Raw genomic sequence first — 14,131 nt, forward strand, 5'->3', positions numbered from 1 at the left:
CATTGGCAGTAGAATGGCCTTACTGAAGAGCTCAGTGACTTTCAACGTGGCACCGTCATAGGATGCCACCTTTCCAACAAGTCAGTTTGTCAAATTTCTTCCCTGCTAGAGCTGCCCCGTTCAACTGTAAGTGTTGTTATTGAGAAGTGGATATGTCCTGGCTCAGCCGCGAAGTGGTAGGCCACACAAGCTCACCAGAACGGGACCGCCGGGTGCTTAAGCGCGTAGCGAACTTGACTGGCCTGCACCGAGCCCTGATCTCAACCCCATCGAAACACCTTTGGGATGAATTGTAACGCCGACTGCGAGCCAGGCCTAATCGCCCAACATCAGCGCCTGACCTCACTAATGCTCGTGTGGCTGAATGGATGCAAGTCCTCGCAGCAATGTTCCAACATTAAGTGGAAAGCTTTCCCAGAAGAGTGGTGGCTGTTATAGCAGCAAAGGGGGGACCATCTCCATATCAATGCCCATGATTTTGGAATGAGATGTTCGACGTGCAGGTGTCCACATACTTTTGGTCATGTAGTACACCGGATAGGTGCAGTGAAATGTGTTGTTTTACAGGGTCAATCATATTAGTACGGAGACCCTGTAGCAAATTAGGGGTAAGTGCTTTGCTCAAGGATTTTCATCATGTCGACTCAGGTATTTCAGACAGATTTTTCCCCTTAACGGCTCAGATATTTCAGAGCTAGAGTCTGTCAGCCCGGGCAGGTCTTTACAATATTAATACCCCAAGTCATTATGCAGTTTTATTCTCCCTACTGTAACTGTTTCAGAGCCAGCCCAATGCCTCAGTCAGCAGCCTGTACAGTACCACCACAGATAGAACAATGAGACAGATATTTAACCAGATGTATGAATGTGAAGCATCCACTTGGCGTTTCCACCAAATATGGTAGTGAGAGGAAGCCCACCGGCCGGCAGTGGGAGAAGATAGAACAAGATGGACTTTGGCTGACATTCTGCTAATTTTGTCATCGCTAAAATATTTAATCTCATACAGTTTTCTGTTCCCAAAAGTAGAATCTGTTATGAGTTTTAAAGACTTTACCCTTTTAAAAATTGCGTTGTTTAGAAGGATTGCAAAGGCGAATTGAGTTATTGCACACGCACACTTCACAGGCTAGAACATGCCAATAGGATCTCGCTAGATCGTGCTTGGCCTATGTGCTTGGTCTTTTACCAAATAGGGCTATCTACTATATACCCCCCTACCTTATCACAACACAACTGATTGGCTCTAACCCAGTAAGAAGGAAAGAAATTACACAAGGCACACCTGTTAATTGAAATGCATTCCGTGTGACTACCTCATGAAGCTGGTTGAGAGAATGCCAAGAGTGTGCAAAGCTGTCATCAAGGCAAAAAGTGGCTACTTTGAAGAATCTAAAATATAAAACATATATTGATTTGTTTAACACTTGTTTGGTTACTACATGATTCCATATGTGTTATTTCATAGTTCTGATGTCTTCACTATTATTCTACAAAGTAGAAGATAGTAAAAATAAAGAAAAACACTTGAATGAGTAGGTGTGTCCAAACTTTTGACTGGTATTGTATGTACTACTTGAAAATAAAGTTGACATGCAGACAAATGAATTGCATGCAGAGAAGGGAAATAGCCTACTGTCTGGAGTCATAATAACAATTAGCTAAATACATTGATATATTAAAAAAGTGTTGATAGGGGACAGAATGCGGTCAGATCATCATCATGGCATATACAGTTGAAGTCGGAAGTTACATACACTTAGGTTGGAGTCATTAAAACTCATTTTTCAACCACTCCACAAATTTCTTGTTAACAAACTATAGTTTTGGCAAGTCGGTTGGGACATCCACTTTGTGCATGACTGTCACAGGATCCAACGAAAGTGGCGCCCCTCCTCGGTCGGGCGGCGCTCGTCGTCGCCGGCCTATTAGCTGCCACCGATCGTTGGTTCTGTGTCTTTTGGTTTCGTCTGTCTGTTCCGCACCTGTTTTGTGTCTGTCATTAGTGGGGCCTTATTTAGTGTGTGTTTTCAGTTGGGGTTTTGTGCGGGATTGTTGATTGTCCACTCAGGACGGTGGTCCGTGTTTTATTACGGGTTTGTTTCTGACAGTTTCACGAAGAGAGGATTTACTGGGCTGCGCCCCGTGCCTTTTTGTGCCGCATATATATATATTTTGTTCGCAATATTGGGAATGTGTTTTTCCCAGGCAGTCTGTCTGTAGCACCCTGTGCCTCGCGTTTTTGTTTTGTGTGTCAAATTATTAAAAGGACACTCACCTCCAGCACCTGTCTCCTGCATCTGATTCCGCCTTACACCAGTCCAAGTCAACTGTGACAATGACACACGTCATTTTTCCAACAATTGTTTACAGACAGATTATTTCACTTATAATTCACTGTTTCACAATTCCAGTGGGTCAGAAGTTTACATACACTCAATTAGTATTTGGTAGCATTGCCTTTAAATTGTTTAACTTGGGTCAAACGTTTCGCGTAGCCTTCCACAAGCTTCCTACAATAAGTTGGGTGAATTTTGGCCCATTTCTCCTGACAGAGCTGGTGTAACTGAGTCAGGTTTGTAGGTCTCCTTGCTCGCACACACTTTTTCAGTTCTGACCACAAATGTTCTATGGGATTGAGGTCAAGGCTTTGTGATGGCCACTCCAATACCTTGACTTTGTTGTCCTTAAGCCATTTTGCCACAACTTTGGAAGTATGCTTGGTGTCATTGTCCATTTGGAAGACCCATTTGCAACCAAGCTTTAACTTCCTAACTGATGTCTTGAGATGTTTCTTCAATATATCCACCTAATTTTCTATCCTCATGATGCCATCTATTTTGTGAAGTGCACCAGTCCCTCCTGCAGCAAAGCACCCCCACAACATGATGCTGCAACCCCCGTGCTTCACAGTTGGGATGGTGTTCTTGCAAGCCTCCCCCTTTTTCCTCCAAACATAACGATGGTCATTATGGCCAAACAGTTTCTGTTTGGCCACATTTCTCCTAAAAGTACGATCTTTGTCAGTTGCATGTGCAGTTGCAAACCGTAGTCTGTTTTTTTTAATGGCGGTTTTGGAGCAGTGGCTTCTTCCTTGCTGAGCGGCATTTCAGGTTATGTCGATGTAGGACTCGTTTTACTGTGGATATAGATGCTTTGTACCTGTTTCCTCCAGTATCTTCACAAGGTCCTCTGCTGTTGTTCTGGGATTGATTTGCACTTTTCGCACCAAAGTACGTTCATCTCTAGGAGACAGAACGCGTCTCCTTCCTGAGCGGTATGACGGCTGTGTGGTCCCATGGTGTTTATACTTGCGTATTATTGTTTGTACAGATGAATGTGGTACCTTCAGGCGTTTGGAAATTGCTCCCAAGAATGAACCAGACTTGTGGAGGTGTACATATTGTTTTCTGATGTCTTGGCTGATTTCTTTAGATTTTCTCATGATATCAAGCAAAGAGGCACTGAGTTTGAAGGTAGGCCTTGAAATATATCCACAGGTACACCTCCAATTGACTGAAATGATGCCAATTAGCCTATCAGAAGCTTCTAAAACCATGACATAATTTTCTGGAATTTTCCAAACTGTTTAAAGGCACAGTCAACTTAGTGCATATAAACTTCTGACCCACTGAAATTGTGATACAGAGAATTATAAGTGAAATAATCTGTCTGTAAACAATTGTTCGGAAAAATTACTTGTGGCATGCACAAAGTAGATGTCCTAACCACTTGCCAAAACTATAGTTTGTTAACAAGAAATTTGTGGAGTGGTTGAAAAACGAATTTTAATGACTCCAACCTAAGTGTATGTAAACTTCCAACTTCAACTGTATGTATGTATGTATGTATGTATGTATATGGATATATAATTACCCCAAAAATATTTTGGGGATAGGAAATGATGCAGACAATTACATTGATGGAAGCAAAAATCTATCCACAATATTAAAGCTGATCCACTCCTTCATTTTTTAAATATTTTTTTTTATAAATAAAATAATAGTACATGAATGTAATTGACGGGTAACAGGTCGGCTCTCGGAACAATTCTATGATGGTTGGGTCAGGCTGCAGAGTAAAATTGGTCCTGATGTTAGGTGTCGGGTGGGTCTCAGAATTGATATGGCCCGCGCGGGGCGGGCGCGGCTCCAAAAAACGGACCCATGCAGGACTCTACTACCATGGGACCTGCACTGACAGCCCTATCCTGCTACTGTACTGCACTACAGTACCACCATGGAACCTACACTGACAGAGATGGACCTACGTATCAAAGGCTCACTGAATGGGAACCATACCAACTTTGCTGGCTTTACTCAGCTCTCACCAGGATTCTCTCTGCTCCCCCCATGTTTGCCTAGTGAAACCTTGGCCCACGCCTGATGTATGTAGTGTGTGTGTTTGTGTTGCCATCAGGGCCATGAGTCAATTGTGAGTCTGTCCCTGGCCCGTACCATAAGTCTCACAGCACAGGGGCATGTCAGCTCAGCATGATCTAGCCTCCACACACACGCTTAATTTCATAAAACGATTGTCAAAACCCAATTTGTCATGGGCCACAGTTGTGCTCTGAACACCATCCGTTTGCTCCAGGCTGACTTTGTGCTCTGTCATATTTGATAAGTCTTATGTGGTCTGTTACGGACGTGGCAGTGAACAAAGGTACATTTCCCCACGTTGCCAAATGGTGAGACGTGCCCCCTGCACATATTATCACGCCCTATGATCATTAGGTACAACGACAACAAGGTAGTCTATGGTACGGTCTATGGAAGATTTAAACAGATTGGACATGTGCCTTACTGTAGGTCTATAGTGAACATAAAGACAAAGCTACAATGTTAGCATATGTAAGATAACCTGTCTTCCTGTATTACTACTGTCTGTCAGTAGAACAAATGGATGTATTGCTGAACAGACCTTGAGGATAGTGTTTGTAGATAAATCAGAGCATCTGTGCCTCTTCCGGCTGTACAATAGACTGAGAGAAAAGTAGAACAGCTATAAAAAATAATGTATCTTCAAGAATTATATATAAAACATGTGCCTCTGAAACTAGCCTGATAAAGAAATAAGTACTTTGGAATCCTCTTCTCTGATAACGTTAGATAAAATACCCCCAAGGCCCTTTTGGTCTCTGAATCAAATTATGGATATTATGTTCTTTTTTGGGAGCATTTATTTGACTCGTAGTAAGAGCAAGCGCACATTCAGTAGGCAAATCTGCGTTGAGTGCTTTTAGTGGCCACTTCATGAAGGCTCTAATGTCCATTTGACCTTTGTCCATGTTGCAGTATAATGTACAGCTTAAAAGCAGGATAGTGTTAGTCTTTCTTGGCCGAAAACAAACATGTTTTCCAATTCCAAAATGTACAAACTCTACTTTTATGAAGAGTAAAACAATAACTAGATGGTTGTGGGGCTTGCTTTAGCTCTTTTAAAAGTATATTTGTGGTAGTGGAAGAAGTAAAAAATGGTACCTTACTATTTAAAGCAAAGCCGTTACAGTGCCTTCAGAAAGTATTCACACCCCTTGACTTTTTCCAAATTTTGTTGTGTTACAGCCTGAATTTAAAATGTATTAAATTGAGAGTTTGTGTCACTGGCCTACACACAATACCCAATAATGTCAAAGTGGAATTATGTGTTTAGAAATGTTTACAAATGAATTAGAAAGGAAATGCTGAAATGTCTTGAATCAATAAGTATTGAACCCCTTTGTTATGGCAAGCCTAAATAACTTTAGAAGTTAAGCTTTGCTTAACAAGTGACATATTAAGTTTGAATTACATGTTTTAATGACTACCTAATTTCTGTACCCACATACAATTATCTGTAAGGTCCCTCAGTCGAGCACTGAATTTAAACCACAAAGACCAGGGAGGTTTTCCAATGGCCCTCTTTTTACACTGCTATTACTCTGTTATTATCTATGCATAAGTCACTTTAATAACTCTACCTACATGTATATATTACCTCAATTACCTCGACTAACCGGTGCCCTGCACATTGACTCTGTACCGACACCCCCTGTATATAGCCTCGCTATTGTTATTTAACTGCTTCTCTTAATTATTTGTTACTTTTATTTCTTATTTTTGTAGGTATTTTTCTGAAAACTGCATTGTTGGTTAAGGGCTTGTAAGTAAGCATTTCACTATAAGGTCTACACCTGTTGTATTCGGCGCATGTGACAAATACAATTTCATTTGATTGGTAGATGGGTAAAAATAAAAAAGCAGACATTGAATATTCTTTTGAGCATGGTGAAGTTATTAATTACACTTTGGATGGTGTATCAATAATCCCAGTCACTTCAAAGATACAGGCATCCTTCCTAACTCTGTTGCCAGAGAGGAAGGAAACAGTTACAAAGTTTAATGGCTGTGATAGTGGAAAACTAAGGATGGATCAACTTCTGTCCCTCTCTGTCTGTCCCTAGCTACCTGTGCTGCCCCATGAGCTCCTCTGCGTGTGCTAGTATGCATAACAACGGCTCCATTTGTGCTGCTCAATGACGAAACATGAGAGAGCTGTTAACTGACATAAGATAGCTACTTTTCGTCACTATAAACTCCGACAAACATGATACTTACAACATGAGGTTGTACTTGTTACTTACAACATGAGGTTTTTTCCAGGAAAATTTCCCGGGATGTAGACATATCTGATATTGGCAGAAAGCTTAAATTCTTGTTCATCTAACTGCACTGTCCAATTTACAGTAGCTATTACAGTGAAATAATACCAATGCTTTTGTTTGAGAAGAGTTCACAATTTTGAACATGAAAAGTTATGAATAAACAAATTAGGCACATTTGGGCAGTTTTGATACAAAAAATGCAATGGTTCATTGGATCGGTGTAAAACTTAGCACATACACTGCTGCCGTCTAGTGGCCAAAATCTAAATTGCACCTGGGCTGGAATAATACATTGTTTTTTTTCTTTGTATTATCTTTTACCAGATCTATTGTGTTATATTCTACTACAATCCTTTCACATTTCCATAAACTTCAAAGTGTTTCCTTTCAAATGGTATCAAGAATATGCATATCCTTGTTTCAGGGCCTGAGCTACAGGCAGTTAGATTTGGGTATGTCATTGTAGGCGAAAATTGAAAAAAGGGGCTAATCCTTAAGAATAATAACATTTTTAAGAACTTGAAGTTAAGATAGCCTGAACATGTGAAAGTTGGTTTGGGGTCTCTATCTTGAACAGTTCAAGAATTACTGTTGGTAAGTTATTTTATCCACATTATTATAGTTAATGACAAGACATGAGATAGCTGGTAGCTGATGTTAGCTAGCTACTTTCCGTCACTCTAAACTCCGACAAACAGCTGTAACTGTTGATTGGTAGAAGATAATTACGTTCTGATTCCAGCTTTAAATAGAACAGAAGTAAATCAAGATTTCATACCCTTTAAGTATTTGTGAGTGTCCATAGCAACGGCTCCATTTGGGCTGCTCAATGACTAGACTGAGAGAGCTGTTAACTGGCTCTAGCTAGCTACTTTTCGTCACTCTAAACTCAGACAAACAGCTGGAACTTTTGATTGGTAGTGTGACGAACGTCGTAGAGAGGAGGAGACCAAGGTGCAGCGTGGTAAGTGCTCATGATTCAATTTTATTTATACTCAGAACACTAAACAAAATAACAAACAAAGGAAGGAAGGAAGGAAGGAAGGAAGGAAGGAAGGAAGGAAGGAAGGAAGGAAGGAAGGAAGGAAGGAAGGAAGGAAGGAAGGAAGGAAGGAAGGAAGGAAGCCGAACGTCACGTTCTGCAGGCTTTCACTGAGCTGTACAAAAACAAGATCCCACAACTGAAGGAGGGAAAAAGGGCTGCCTAAGTATGATTCCCAATCAGAGACAACGATAGACAGCTGCCTCTGATTAGGAACCATACTCGGCCAAACACAAAGAAATACAAAAACTAGATTGCCCACCCCACATCATACCCTGCCCTAACCAAACTAGAGGAAATAAAACGTCTCTCTAAGATCAGGGCGTGACAGGTAGTAGATAATTCTGTTTTGATTCCAGATGATTTTAATACCAGAGCAGTAGACCAAGATGTCATTTTTCAGTTGTTTGTAAAAAGTTTTGGGGAAAATTGTTAATGCGGTTACTAAAACAGCTGTATCAGTAGATTGGTAACAGCTATTTTTGTTCCAATTGGAATAGCAGAGAAGTAGAGGAAGATTTCACATGCTCTCATGTTTTGACTAACTGGTTGTGAAAGGGGTCAAATTAGCAGATTTAAAGTTGCATTGTTCCCAGTGAATGGAATGTTGGAAATCTGGGAGTTTAAAAGTATAAAATATATATAAAAAAGTTGTATGCAAGCACACTGGTCCTGACCACTCTGCACATTTTAAAGTTGGAATTATGTTTCTAGTTGAAACAGTATAAGACGAGTAGCGTTCCAAATAATAATAATAGGAAGTATGACAAAGATTTAAAGTGGGGAGTCTTGCTTCACAAGCCTCATTAATTACATTCTATGGAATTAATTGCGTCAGCCTATTCAATATTGCGTCAGCCTATTCAATATTCAGCTATTCAGTTTACTATGTTGTGCTTGCCTTAGAACTACTAACACAGGAGTGTACACTGAGCAGAGGTAAAGCAAGACTAACCTCATGAAAAATATCCAATAAAATGACCAGGCTACATCACTCTTATCCCCATGGCGATAGGGTGTCTTCCTAAATGGCAGTATATCCATGCAGCTGTGCTCTGAGGATTTACACTGACAGACACCACACTAGCAGAGCACAGTACTCTATGAGGGTGTACGTTTTTAATGCTATGCAGAGAGTGGAACTGTAGGATAACGGAAGCGTAATTAATTCCTGTCCCATGGTGACATCGTCCTCCTCTCCTTCCCCCTCTGTCACCGCATCACTGCTCGACTTTATAGACGGGCTAGCTGACAACATCACCGAAGCGATGCACACGATTCAATGGGGCAGAAGTCCATGTGTTGTTGTAATTAAATCTGGATGGCCAGATAGCTAGCAATGACGATGACAAGAAGCTGCCATGTGGAGAATTGCAGGTTGCTCATTTCAGCTAGTTTTATGTTGTTCTTGATACCATCTTGTTATGAGGTGTTTTGGCATATGTCATGTCTACGTTAATATGGCAAAAAATGTGCTAGCTAGCTAGCTAACCAACAACTGTGACGATGTATTTGAGAGCCAACAACATTGGACACTAAATATAGTTTACATGTTGTCAACAATCGACAGTAAGTCTGTTTTGTCCCATAGTTTGTTGCTGAACAACCAACCCATCTATGGAGACCGGGGGTCGGGTGGGGGTGGGAGGAGGGGGAACAGGGGAGTCTCTCAACCATCATGAAGCTGCATACAGTTATTGTACACTAACCCAATTATGTATAGGAATGTTGAATGCAGAAACTGGGCCAAGAAGCAGATTTGTCAGTATTATCTGGGACATTTCATGAGAGAAAGAGAAATATGTGTAGTGTGGTAGATATGTATGTATGGTGTATTCCATGGATGGTATAGAAGGTATTGTTATGTCATGGTTCTTGAGAGAAATAGCCAATCAACACCTGGTTGAGAAAATTGGCTGGGAAACCTATGGTATCTATCTAGTCATTTAGATTTGTGCTCAAGGTGTGTTTACTGTATTTATTATCAATTTGTCTTCATTATCACCATGGTGACAGGGTTATAGACAGGTTGATAGAGAGAGAGGAAGAGAGCGAGAGAGAAAGACAGAGTTTCTTCTACAGTGTGTCTGGTTGAAGGATGCATGTTTAAGTGTGAGGTAGACGTACCCATTACCATCGTGATGTTCTGTTTGTAGTTTATCCTTGTTCCCTTGCTAGATACTCATCAATCTCTATGACTTAAGGTCATTTAAAAAGTAGAAGGATAAATAATTGAAAATGCTTTACCTCAGCGAGTTCTTCTGACCTCAAACAAAGAGCACTGTGACTCTAATGGTTTTGTTCTATTTTCTTTGAAAATAATCCTAATTTAGACTCCCAGCCCACTTGCTCTTTCTCTTCCCACTCGCGGACCTGTGAACACTGCGAAGTCACACATAAGCACACTAAGTCGTGCACACAAACACACACATACAAAAACACAAGGACACACAGACACTAACAGTTATTGTACACACAAGTACCTAAGTCAGTCTCTTTCTCTCTCTCTTACACACGCACGCACACACACACACACACACACACACACAAACACACACACACACACAGTATCCTACATCTGCCCACACACATATAGTACAAAGAGATGCCTGGAGAAATTGTCTTCTGATCTGCCAACTACCATAAATCACATTACTAACACAGAGTCCCTCATCGCTGACGAAACACACCAAAGTTCAACAGTTCCCTCAGAGTTCTAACCTTCTCTGTATCCCTACATTGTTTGTACTGTACAACATGCCCTGGTGACGCTTTAGCCTGAATGGATTCACATCGTAATTGGAATGTACTGTAGTTGTTGTCAAATGGGAGCTTGGGAGGTACGACAAAGAGTTTATTTCGTAGACTTCAGGTAATTTATGGTATAAAGTACTTCATGTATTATCTAGTGTCTACAGATCCTGCCATCTCACCAATTTACCCACAACCACCTGGTGACACATGAATGGAGACTCTACAAGAAGATAAACTGTCATTTATACTCTTTCTATTGTGCACCATTTACTAATTGCACTGATTAAAATCCTTGGACGGTGTATTCATTCCTATTTTCCTCAGAGCAGCCTACTGTGCCTCTGTCAGAATAGGAGTGTTGTAATTATCTATTGTGATCGTAAGCTATTCATTGAATTGAAGAGTAATTGCAGGGTAATAGTAATTGCCAATCAGAGACAGAGGTTCACAGATATTAAAGGATTGGTTTGGTAAGAGATAATGGTGGAGGAACTCCACTTAGCCTATGGGAGAGGTGGAGTCATCATCTTTCTTGCTTACTCCTATCCATTGCTTTCAGATCTGTGAACACCAAAGGGGTCGAAGAAGGGGCTAGGGGCTGAAGGAACCAAGCCAGAAGTCTGAAAGATTGAGGTCAAGGCTGTCCATTGTTTTGCCTGCAGGACCAGTGAGAGATTACGTTTTGATGACGAGCTCTATACCTTAAGGTGAGATAAAAATTCAAAGTCAGTCTTTATGAAAAGGCGTCATACCAGATAACTTTTGGAAAAAAACAGTTGAAAATAAAGTACCTCCCACTTTTTTTCTTCAAGGATTTTGCACTGTAGAAAATGAAAAGCTCTCCTTTTGTTCATTTTCTTTTCGTGGCCTGAAGACTACAATTATAGAAAACATTATTCAGCCTTTTCTAAAGAGGTATCCTTGATGCAGCTTTGAATTGCACTGACTGCCATACATCAGCATTGTCATTTTCTCTTACTTCGGTATTTACAGTGTAATTCATTGTTTTGATTGGTAAAAGTTCAATAGATTTGATGTGGGCTTAAATCTTACAACTCTCTCTCTCTCTCTCTCTCTCTCTCAGGCAGGGGAAGCTAAGGTTTGCTTGCGTGCACGGCACACATCCTTTCTCTCTCTCTTTATCTCTCTCTGTCTCTCTCTCCCACACTAACGCCCTTTGCTAAGGTTTACGCATCATGGGTTCTGTCATGCATATGCTTTATTCTCTTAATTCGGTCTCTTAAATATTCACTTTGATGATGCTAATGTGTAGAAGCGAGTCAAACACCTGCGCAATCTCGTGTTTGAAGACGTGTCGGGCATCCTGTACTGCCACCTCAGCCTCGGCTAATGAGCGCTCCGCTACAAATACCTCTCTCTATACCCGCTGTTTCTCTCACTCTGTCACTGTCTGCTTTCTCTTTAATTGTCATCTATGTTCACGAAAAAGACTTATCGCTACCACATACTGACTTGATGCTCGACTTCCCTTTACTTAAGTAGGACTTGGTGTTTACGTTGAATAAGAGATGTATTAATACAACATTCTCTTGGATATTCCTTGTTCTATTGTTTAGGCAGCCATGTTGTAGATTTACCTAGAAATAGATTTTAAATAACACATTACATGTTTTAACACTGTTCAGGCTAGAGCCTGTAACAATGGTTCATTTTGCAATAACACTTGTTTCCGTATTTTACAATATTTCTAATAAATGGTTGCTTATTCATTTCAAAATAAAAAATCAAAAAATGGTGGTGTATAATTTAAGACGTGCAAATATGATTTCTTTATACTCAGCCCAAATCGAGTCTGAGCACTGGAGGCCTCTATTATATGGTCATTATAGGCTGCTGTGTGGGTAGTGATTTAAGGAGATTTGTTTCTCCTGCAGTTTCCCAGGAAATTGCCCTCATTATAATGGTTCAATTCAGTTTGGATCCACATCGATCTCACACTCTTTCCACAGTGTAGCAGGGGTCTTAGTAACGCATGTCGGTGTCAGTGTGTGAGTGACAACAGTGCAGTGATTACTGCCAGGAGGCTGAGGGTGTCAACCAATGGTTAAGAAGGGGTTTATATACAGTTGAGGCATATAAAGTATGTAGTACACTGATTACTGTTCAGTGGCTGAGAGTGTCAAACAAGGGTTAAGTTGGGGTGTATGCAGTAGAGACCTATAGAGTCCTGGTAACACCCCTCAGTGACGGGCCATATGTCTGAAGGGAATCTTATGCTTATATAGCTCACAGACTGAGACTGTTTGACTAGAAGCAACTGTCTGTGTGTGTGTGTGTGTGTGTGTGTGTGTGTGTGTGTGTGTGTGTGTGTGTGTGTGTGTGTGTGTGTGTGTGTGTGTGTGTGTGTGTGTGTGTGTGTGTGTCTTTATGCGTGCTGGGCAGGGGGTGTCAGTCTTCAAATAACCACTTTTAGGCTCTTTAATGTTCAAACTACCCAACAATCTCAATCAATATTGCTCAGTGTGCCGTTGAGTGTTGAAATGAGGGCTTCGAAAGAGGGCTGCTCGGCAAGGCCAATAGAACCAACAGAGAACCAATCAGAATTACCCACCCTGCAATGTCTGGGGTCATCACAGTTCTATTAGCAAGGAACCATGCTCTTTAACAATATGGTATTTGCTCTTCTTACATTATGCCGTTGTCATGGTTTTGAACATCTTGGAAGAGTGGCTACTGTCCTCTACTGTTGTTGTGGATGGAAAACGTGACTTTGAGTCACTAGGGTTAAAACCAGTTCTACACATTGGCATCTCTGGAGGGAAAAAAAGTGTTTTGTTAATTAAAAGATGTGTTTGATGAGAACTTTTATTAAACTAGGATATTATCTTTGCTTGCATTATTGGTTGGGTTATTTTCCTCATCAACTGTCTCCACTGATTTGTTCTATGGCAATGAACATTTTTGTAATTTGTTCCCCTCTCTCTCTCTCTCTCTCTCTCTCTCTCTCTCTCTCTCTCTCTCTCTCTCTCTCTCTCTCTCTCTCTCTCTCTCTCTCTCTCTCTCTCTCTCTCCTCTCTCCCTCTCTCTCTCTCTCTCTCTCTCTCTCTCTCTCTCTCTCTCTCTCTCTCTATCTATCTATATATATATATATATATCTCCCTCCCTCTCGTATCTCTCACACACACACGATAATATAATCTAGTTTGGAAAAGCGACTGAGAGTGTTTTGAGCTGTACGTTTTCAGAGTTCTTAGAGAAAAGTAGTGAATCCTTCCCTTCCTGGGCCTAGAGCTCCAGGGACACAATCTCTCCAACACCATTATGCCTCTGGATGAGACACACTGGGAGGTGTCCTTCACATTACAGCCTAGGAGGAGAGGACATACTGGGGAGAGGAAGGGGAGACAAATGTATTTGTTTAGTGTTAAAATACAAGTAACAAAGTAAAAGAATCACATCATAAAATAATAAAATAAAAGTACTAACAAAGTAACAAAAACAAGAGTTTTTGAACAAGATCATGGCGTCTGGTAACAAGTGTGTATCTTGAAGTGTTCCGTTTGTAGTGTGTTGGCCTGCCGTCTGTTTTTTCCCCAAGGCATTAGTATCTGCTATCTAGCATGATTTTCAGGGGGAGCTTGTTGGGGACCAGTCTTTGAGGTATTCAAGCTATATCACAAATGTACCTAAAAGTGTGTTCTCGTCCTGATTTGAGTCAAACAGGATAG

At 40.8% G+C, this 14,131-nt stretch overlaps 1 protein-coding gene across 9 annotated transcripts in view; it reads left to right on the forward strand.

Annotated features, from left to right (window-relative positions):
* The window catches only part of LOC106575305 (beta-1,3-galactosyltransferase 1), a 125,829-nt gene that overhangs the window by 77,982 nt on the left and 33,716 nt on the right, over positions 1–14,131 (forward strand). For 3 of the 9 annotated variants that reach the window (XR_006759982.1, XR_006759984.1, XM_014151755.2), the window contains exons 3-4: positions 11,002–11,149; positions 11,527–11,541. The exons of 3 other annotated variants lie outside the window; for them this stretch is intronic. The gene's annotated coding sequence lies outside the window, so the exon portion shown is untranslated. The remainder of the gene's footprint in view (positions 1–11,001; positions 11,150–11,526; positions 11,542–14,131) is intronic. 3 more of the 9 variants (XR_006759983.1, XR_001321729.2, XM_014151754.2) reach the window with 1 other exon arrangement.

Source organism: Salmo salar, chromosome ssa17, assembly GCF_905237065.1.
Source record: "Salmo salar chromosome ssa17, Ssal_v3.1, whole genome shotgun sequence".
Lineage (NCBI taxonomy): Eukaryota > Metazoa > Chordata > Actinopteri > Salmoniformes > Salmonidae > Salmo > Salmo salar.